General features: G+C 42.1%; 1 pseudogene; it reads right to left on the bottom strand.

Annotated features, from left to right (window-relative positions):
- Window positions 1-475: 475 nt before the first annotated feature.
- Window positions 476-793, bottom strand: LOC101837703 (annotated as a pseudogene).
- Between the last annotated feature and the right edge of the window lie 7,703 nt (window positions 794-8,496).

Here is an 8,496-nt window from a genome sequence, read left to right as displayed (position 1 = left end):
CGACACTACAGTCATACGGGATAGAGGTACTAATAAATACTTGTTAGAATAACAAAATTGATGCTGACATCTAGCTTTAAGTAAGTTATCCAATCTTTTTTTTTCATTTCTGAGACAGTGACAGATTTTTTTCCCCAGTGTTTAAACATACTAATATGCCCGGTTATACAAATTTAAGCATAAATCCATTCAATAGGTTTGAGGTGACACCTCCATTTTTATGGAAAATAGAACTTTAATAATTAAGTCTAATCCTATATTGAGAAAGGGAGAGCAGTGATAGTATTTAGGCAACTGGAATTGTTATCTTTAAAAAAATCATACCCACTTTACTACAAGTCATTTTTACTTAAATCAGGACTGTCCAACAAAAACATTGTTAGCTGTTCATGATCTGAATTTTGGTGTATGAATTAAATATGGTACACATAAACAGTCATGAGACATTTGTTTTTTTATAAGTAAGGCAGCAGAATTACTCATTAGTAGTCTTTTTAAGATAAGCTATTAGGTCTGCCCTCTCTCCCTTCTTCTTAACTAGAGCGAAAATCATTTTTGTTTCAGGGATGTACTTTTTGGAATTATCCAAATACTACATCAGTGTATTCTTCCACCAGGTGATGCCTTTATTCTTGTTGGTATCTGTGTACGATAATCCAGTAGCCTGGCCTGTCTTCCTCCCAAACAGACCATGGAGATTTGGTCCAGTCTTATGCTCGCCTCCCTTTTCCATGGTGTGGCACTGGGCACACTTCTGAACAAAAGTCTTCTTACCTTTCTCAACATTGACCATTTTTAATTCGCTCCCAGGTGATCAGCACCACAGTCGATGCTACCAGAAGACGGATGTCCCACTCTTGTCAAGTTAACCAATCTTGAAGTCTACTTTTTCACCTATCATAGCTACTTTTCTATTGCTATGAGGAGGCATCATAACCAAGGTAACTTAAAAAAGCATTTAATTTTGGGCTCATGGTTCCATGTGACCTTGTATCTGCTCATTTGTCCTGTCCACCAACATGGCAGCTAGCGGGCAGGCATGGCGCTGGAACAGTAGCTAAGAGCTTACCTGATGAGAAAACAACAACCAGGCAGAGATAGAGAAATTAGGAAACTGCCTGGCCTTTTGAAACCTCCCACCCCCAATGACACCTCCTCCAATAAGGCCATACCTGCTGATACTTCACAAAACCGGTCTACCAATTAGAGACCAAGCATTTAAATATATGAGCCTATGGGGCCATTCTCACTCAAATCATCACATTACCTGTACCACAGAAATAGTGCTTCCCCTGAAAAGCCACACTGAAATTTGAACAAGACAGTGATGGTCAAAGACTCTAGCACCGTGACGAGATTATAGTCCAGGCTCTTGCTTCCTCTGCATATGTCCAGTGTCTGACAATGGGATGTATTGAGCTATGAAACAGAGGGTTTCTAGAACAGGCCTTACTTCATCAATTGTTTTGAGTGGAGAACTAGTATTTTATTTTTATTTTGGTTTGTTTTTGTTTTATTCCCATATCATTGCAGACCAGTATTTTTAAGGGTAATAAAAATGAATTGCTATAAAGGTGAAATAAAAATATAACACCCTAGACCCAAACGTCTACTATTAGAGTCAACTGATTTACCAAATTGCTATAAAAGTTATTTTATTTCAATTGCTGTTATACTCTGAGACTAGTAGCAAGCAGCAACACCTAGCTCTGGTCCACTAACCATTTCTGTAGGAGTGATCCCATCATCCAGGAATTCCAGCTAGGACTGCAATGCCAAGAACAAACAGCCAGCAGCCTTCATCCTAAACAGAGATCCTGACTATCCCACAAAGTACTTTTGGAAGAACCAGAAGTCACCATGGCCTACCCCTATAACTGAACCACCTCTACTTAAATTTCAGTTTTTATTCCCTTGGTATACACAATTCCATGCCTCTTTAACATTAATAAAACATCATTTTATTATTGCTCATGGTTCCTAAGGACTAAGGATTCGAAAAACCTTCAGGCAATTCTAGCTTCAAATCTCTTCTGATGGAATTGGCTCATAACTATGACTAGAGCAGGCAGCAGGTCATGGACACTTTTCCCCCTTATTCTTCAAGGGTTTCCCTGGTCTCTCTTTATGTGAACTATTCTGGGTTTCTTCTCAGCCTACAGCTACCAAACCACCATCCTGCTCAAATTAAGCTCAGTACCTCAAGCCAAGAGTTTTGCAAGCTGAGAGCAGACTGGACACAGCATCAAGACTGCCACAGAATGTCCTTTATAAATCCATGACAGTCTTCCCAGAGTCACAGGAGGACCTACATCTTGTAGGAGAAATTGAATGATTCTAGAACTTGATAATATGTTACACCAAAGATAGTATTAAAAACCATCTTTGGAACATACAACCTTCTCCCAAAAACTTTAAGGAACAAAGAGAAAGAATTCTTCAAGGTTGTTTGTAGGAGCTGAGAAAACCAAAGTATCCCACCCTCTGTGTAGAAGATGAAATGAGAGAATTCACATAAATGGGGGTCACTGGGAAGAAGGGCCAGCCTCATCTACCCATGGTGATGGCTAAGCATACTCTGCAAGATATGGTTGAAAATGACAGGAGGTGGGGTAGGGGTAGGAGATGGAAAAGTAGACTTGTAGTAAGTTCTCATTCCATCACAAAGGCATCCTGCATAAATTGCCTAAGACAGCGAGGACCACCAGGGTTCCAGCAGCACTGGTTCTGAAAGCCTAGAAGACTTCCCATAATCTCTCCACTCCTGGACCTGAGTGCAAGAAGTCATCCATGGGGCAATAGTGGGGTTGAAGGAAAGATGAGAATGAGTGAATGAGTCAATTAAAATCAACTCCCCTCCCCCACCCCCCACAGCTCCTTGAACCACAAGTGAGGTTTGAGCTGGGGGTGAGAAAAGTAAGGGTGTATGCATATCTGAATACAGGTGCCCCAAGAGACCAGAAGAGGACACAGATCCCCTGCAGCTGGAATTATAGATGGTTGTGAGCCACTCTACTTGGAGGTTGGGAACCTAACCCAAGAGCAGTTAGGCCCTCTTGACCACTAAGTCACCTCCCCCAGTCCCAAACTAGACTTTTGAGTCTCTGAGTCTAGGGCTCTTGGACATGTAAAGTCATTAAATAATGATAATATGTCAACCCTGGCCCATTACTTATAACAATAAATATCATTTAAGGAAAAATATTAGAAGTATTAGAAACTAAGAAAACCACTGTCCTCTCAGTTTTTCTGTAAACCTAAAACTTTTCTAGAAAGTAGAGTTAAAATGTTCTGAAACAGGTTTGAAAATCTATGGCATCAGCTGAAGATCCTTGAAAAGTGAAAGGAGTGAGAGGCTGTGGAACACATTCAAATGTGTTGGAAGGAGGAGAGCTGGTTCAGGCTTGTGCCCCAGGGATAAATACTGATCTACTATCCAAGGCCCCATAGATTGCTGAGGCCTCCTCTCTGACACCCACGTTAAGGGGGTATGGATCAGTCCCATGCTGGCCTCACAGTCACCAGTCTGGGGTCCATGTCAACTGTTTCTGTGGGTTTCATCAATCTGGTTTTGACCCCTTTGCAACTGGGTTCCAGGAGTTCAGTTCAGTGTTTAGCTGTGGGTGTCTGCCTCTGCTTCCATCAGCCACTGGATGAAGGCTTTAGGATGGCATATAAGGTAGTCATTAATCTCATTATTGGGGAAGGGCATTTAAGGCAGACTCAATGCCAGTTGGTGTCATCCTTGTAGACCTGTGAAAATCCCACTAGTGCCAGATCTCTCCTCAAACCTACAATGACTCCCTCTATTATGGTATCTCTTATCCTGCTCTCCTCTATTCTTCCTCCGACTCAACCTTCCTTCTTCCCCATGTACTCCTCTCCCCTCCTCTTCTCCCCCTCTCTCTTGGGAGAGACTGTCCTAGGAGTGACCCTGATCTAAACTCTTCAGGGCAGCTCAAGGGGTTTCTGTTTCTTCTAGGCAGTTGATCTTGTCTCAGAGTCTTTGTAGCTTGACTTGTTTACTCTTGGAAGGCAGGGGTTAATGAATCTGGTCAGTTTCAGGGACTTCCTGGGCCTATTTTGAATTGTTTACCTTTCTGCTTAGGGAGTTTCCCTGTAGGACTGAATGTTTCAGTATCAAGAAAATTTTTACACAACAGGTCCTGACAGGCAAGCAGGACTGAGCAGGTGAGTGAGTCTCGGAGTTCGTCACTTACATGGTAGTGTGTGAGGAGGCATGGCAAAATGAGTCTTGAAGAACCAAGCAGTAAGAAACCTCTAGTAATATTCCTTCTGTGTGTAGCACGTCTAAGGAAGCTATCTCAAAGCTTAGTGGCATGCTTATAGGTCAAAGGTCACTGAGGTTTGGGCTTATTGAAGTGCGACTCAATTGGACCCCACAGGGTGGCTTTGTTTCAGCCTACACTTTAATGAAGTTTGCCTGAGAGTGTTTCAGCCGGGAAGTTTACGCAGAGGCATTCCATATGTCTCTCAGTTTCCTAGGACAAGAAATCTGTTGTCCTCATTAAAAATGGCAGAGCTGAAGTCCAAATCAAGCCGCACGAGTACATTAAGGATTCTTGATGGTTCATTGATCAAAATAATTCAAACATCCCAGCCCAACATACACTCTACAAATGGTGAGGTGTTGAGCAGAGATGAGAACGTGTTATCATATTACAGTGCAATGACTGAGACCAGTAATCCAACCTATCATGCAGCATCTCACTTATCTGGACTCTCCAGGCTCCCTACAGACACAGTCAACAAGATGCAATTGTAATGCAAAACGCTCCCACCTAGAGGGGCATGCAAAATGCATGAGAAACCACAGCTAATGGAGGTCTAGTTAACCATATCATCTGGGTCCTCTTCCACTTACTCAGACAACCCATGCATCTAAAGCAATTAGAAACCTCTTAAGGAAGGTGAAGTTGGAGGGCCTAGGAATTTGACAATCTCCTTATGAAAATGCTGCCATTCATCTTCTTTGGGAGGATCAGATTAGAGTCTTCCTTAGCAAATTCCATCCACGTAAGTCATAGCTACCAAGGTTAGCTATAATGTCACCCACTTTTCTGTCCATGAGCTCCTCCCTGCACACCACTTCATGTATTTTTTATTACCACCTTAACGCCTTTATAAAATATTGATTGCTCATTCCCACGGCCCAGCCAAGGGCCCCAAAATGAGCATGTGCACTGATGCCTGGAGCTTAGGGCACCCTACAAATGACAGAATCCACTTGGGGGACGCAGAAGACCTTCTAGCCCCAGCATGAAAACTATTCTGAGGGGGGAATGAACACCGAGTTTACTAATGAGAAAACGAGGGTCTAGGAGGAGGGGTCATGAGACAGGAGGTGAAAGGAATTAAAAAGGTCAGGAGGAAGGAAGAGGAAGCACACAGGTTGACGGTGAGACCAAGCCGATAGCTTCATCATCAGCCGAGTTTGTTGTTAAATTTAATGGGCTGTAGGTGTTGATTGCTTTATCCATAAAATGAGCTATTAATTTGCTGTTCTAACAGGATAGGACCTAGCTTATGCAAATTGACCTGAGAGCAGCATCAGCTCTAAAAAAAAAAAAAAAAAAAAAAACAACCTTTCAGATCTCCCCCAACTGGAAGTTTCTTCTGTAGGGGGCTGAACTTGCTGGTTTCCACGCCCAATGAGTGTCAATGGTGGAGGGTCTTTTTTCTGTCTCTCACAGTAGTCACAAGCCGCATCTGCCCCATACCCCTCCATATCCCCAGTACCTAGTACAGTACCGCTGATACTCAGATCAACCAGAATTTTCCTGTGATTTTCTCCAGGTTACTATCCTCCTCTCTGTCTTGATTCCACCATTTACAACAGGGAGGATTTAATGAAAATAAACATGGCACCATCATCTAGACCACCAAATCAATTCAGAGCGGGGGGGTCTACATGCTCGGTGACTTTCTATGAAATGAGAGGACAGGAGGAAATACAACAAAACTCCTGAGAACCCTGGCACTCACATGCCTCCACTGAGTTAATCTAGAAGACTAAGCCTTAGATCAACATTTCTGGAGTCTTAGACTGAAAGCCCTTGGCTACAGTTTCATGCTGATGCTAATTTTCTGTGGGACTATTGCTTTCCCTTTGAGTGCTTCACCTGAGGGCAAAGCTTTTCAGCCTGTAGGTCCTGACTCCTATGGGGTCAACTGACCTTTTCACTGGCAACACCTAAGACCATTGGAAAACACAGATATTTACATTACAATTCATGAGCATAACACAATTACAGTTATGAAGTGGCAATGAAAATAATTTTATGGTGGGGGGGTCAGTTTAATACTATCACTGCATTGGGAAGATTGAGAACCACTGCCTTAGGGTCTCAGACAGAATAATAGCTTTAACTTCGCTAGACTGTTGGGAAGCTCAAACTGATATGGAAACAAAAGCGCTCTAAAGCCACAGGTTCTGTGACTTTCAGGTAAAGAAGATAATATAATGCCATAGCAGGTGTGTGCCTGGAGGAAAATCACATGAACTCTCGGAACTTCGACTCCCAAGACAATGAGACTGAATAAATAATCCCAGCATAGGACTGTTAGAATTAAATGACCCTAAGAAGGGTCAAGGGTATTTACCAGCAAACTTGAGTTTGAATCTCGGCACCCATGTGGCAGAAAGATACAACGGACTCCTGAGACTTCTCTGACCTCCACGTGAACGCTTTGGCATGACTCCCTCACGCGACAGATAGATAGATAGATAGATAGATAGATAGATAGATAGATAGATAGATAGATAGATAATAAATTAAATTTTAAAAATAATCACACGAATCAAAACCTGTATGTGTCTATCACACAATATAGTAAATAAAATATTATAAAGCTCTAATGCCTAGGACTTCTATCAGACTGCACTATAAAATAAAAATGCACTTCCTTTTAGTCACAAATTCTTAGCAATTTTAAGACGGGAATGTACTATGTTAAATATAGCTCAGAGATACCCTCTGTGCAGGGCCCTGGGTGAACTCATAGGTTACATCCATCTAAACCATGCTGGAGCATGCTGACTGCAAAAGTATATTACTTCCTTCTCTGACACCTATGTCAGACACAAATAAACAAATAAATAAATAAATAGGATTTTGGACTTTTTTAAAAGAAAAATTACAATTTCTATTCCTGAGGCAGCTGCATTTTTCCTCCCTTGAGCAGCACAGCATCACCTATCCTGATAGACACCAGACAAGGGAAGACTTCAATCAACTCTGGCTTCTAGCAGGCACTATAGCTAGAGAAACATGTTTATGGGATCAGGACGGTATTAGAGAAGGGGAAACGTAATCAGGAGTGTTTGCCATACATGGCAGGGAAACAGGAGCAGATGCTTGAAGGCACCAGGCTCCTTTTCATAAAGCTTCAGTGGCTCCCTCTCCAGTGCCTTCGAGAGAAGCCCATTATCCCCCAGAGCTTCCTTCAGTGCTTTCCAAGGTCTCATTTTCCATCTAAATCCCCATTCTATAGTATGGTGCTTCAGCTGGTCTATTTTCTCACTGACTCCATATTTTAATGTACCTTTCCACATCCATCTCTCTATTCACAACCTTCTCCGAGAGTGCCTTCTTCCCACTTTTCCAAGTTTTTTTTCTGAGAACTGAATTATATTCCATCTCATGGAGGAAACAAGGCAAAATAGTCTCCATGAAACTAAGATTGTACTAGTCAGCATTTGCTGCAATAATAAACAGCACGCCCAATCTTGATATCTTATAATATGACTATTCCTATCTTAGACACATATTTAGAGGGCCACATGGATGACCATGAGTCAATTCTATGTGTCTCTTTCTTGGTTCTGCTCAGTTTTTTTTTTTTTTTTTTTTTTTTTTTTTGGTTTTTCGAGACAGGGTTTCTCTGTGGCTTTGGAGGCTGTCCTGGAACTCGCTCTGTAGACCAGGCTGGCCTTGAACTCACAAAGATCCGCCTGCCTCTGCCTCCCGAGTGCTGGGATTAAAGGCGTGCTCTGCTCAGTTTTGTTCCATGTGTTTTCTCATTCTGGGACCCAAGGTGATAGACAAACCTTTGCCAGAGACATTCCATTTTCTTTTTTTCCCACCAACATATTTTTATTATTTGGAAACTTCATACAGTAACTCTGATCACACCTGTTTCTCATTCCACAGGTACATTTTCCCATCCTTGCACCCTACCCGATCCTCCCAAAAAAACACCAAGTCCAGTTTGTATTGCCCATATACTTACTGGAGCATGATCAAACTACCAGTGGCCAGTGCTTTAAAGAAAACTGAGTCCTTCCTCACCCCACCCATCAACTGTGAAGAGCTACACTTCAGCATCTTATTCACAATTTGTAAAAATTCTCTTCAACAACTTCCTATCTGGACTATTTCTTTCATGGGGAGAGTGGCATAGAAGCCTTCAATACCTGTCATCCACAGTTAAGAGTTTGTAGTCATCAATACCAAGAAGCTTCCTTGCCCATAG

Source organism: Mesocricetus auratus, unplaced genomic scaffold (genome assembly GCF_017639785.1).
Source record: "Mesocricetus auratus isolate SY011 unplaced genomic scaffold, BCM_Maur_2.0 Super-Scaffold_100014, whole genome shotgun sequence".
In the NCBI taxonomy this organism is placed as follows: domain Eukaryota; kingdom Metazoa; phylum Chordata; class Mammalia; order Rodentia; family Cricetidae; genus Mesocricetus; species Mesocricetus auratus.
The sequence above is the reverse complement of the archived record's forward strand: the minus strand, read 5'-3'. Positions and strand labels throughout refer to the sequence as shown.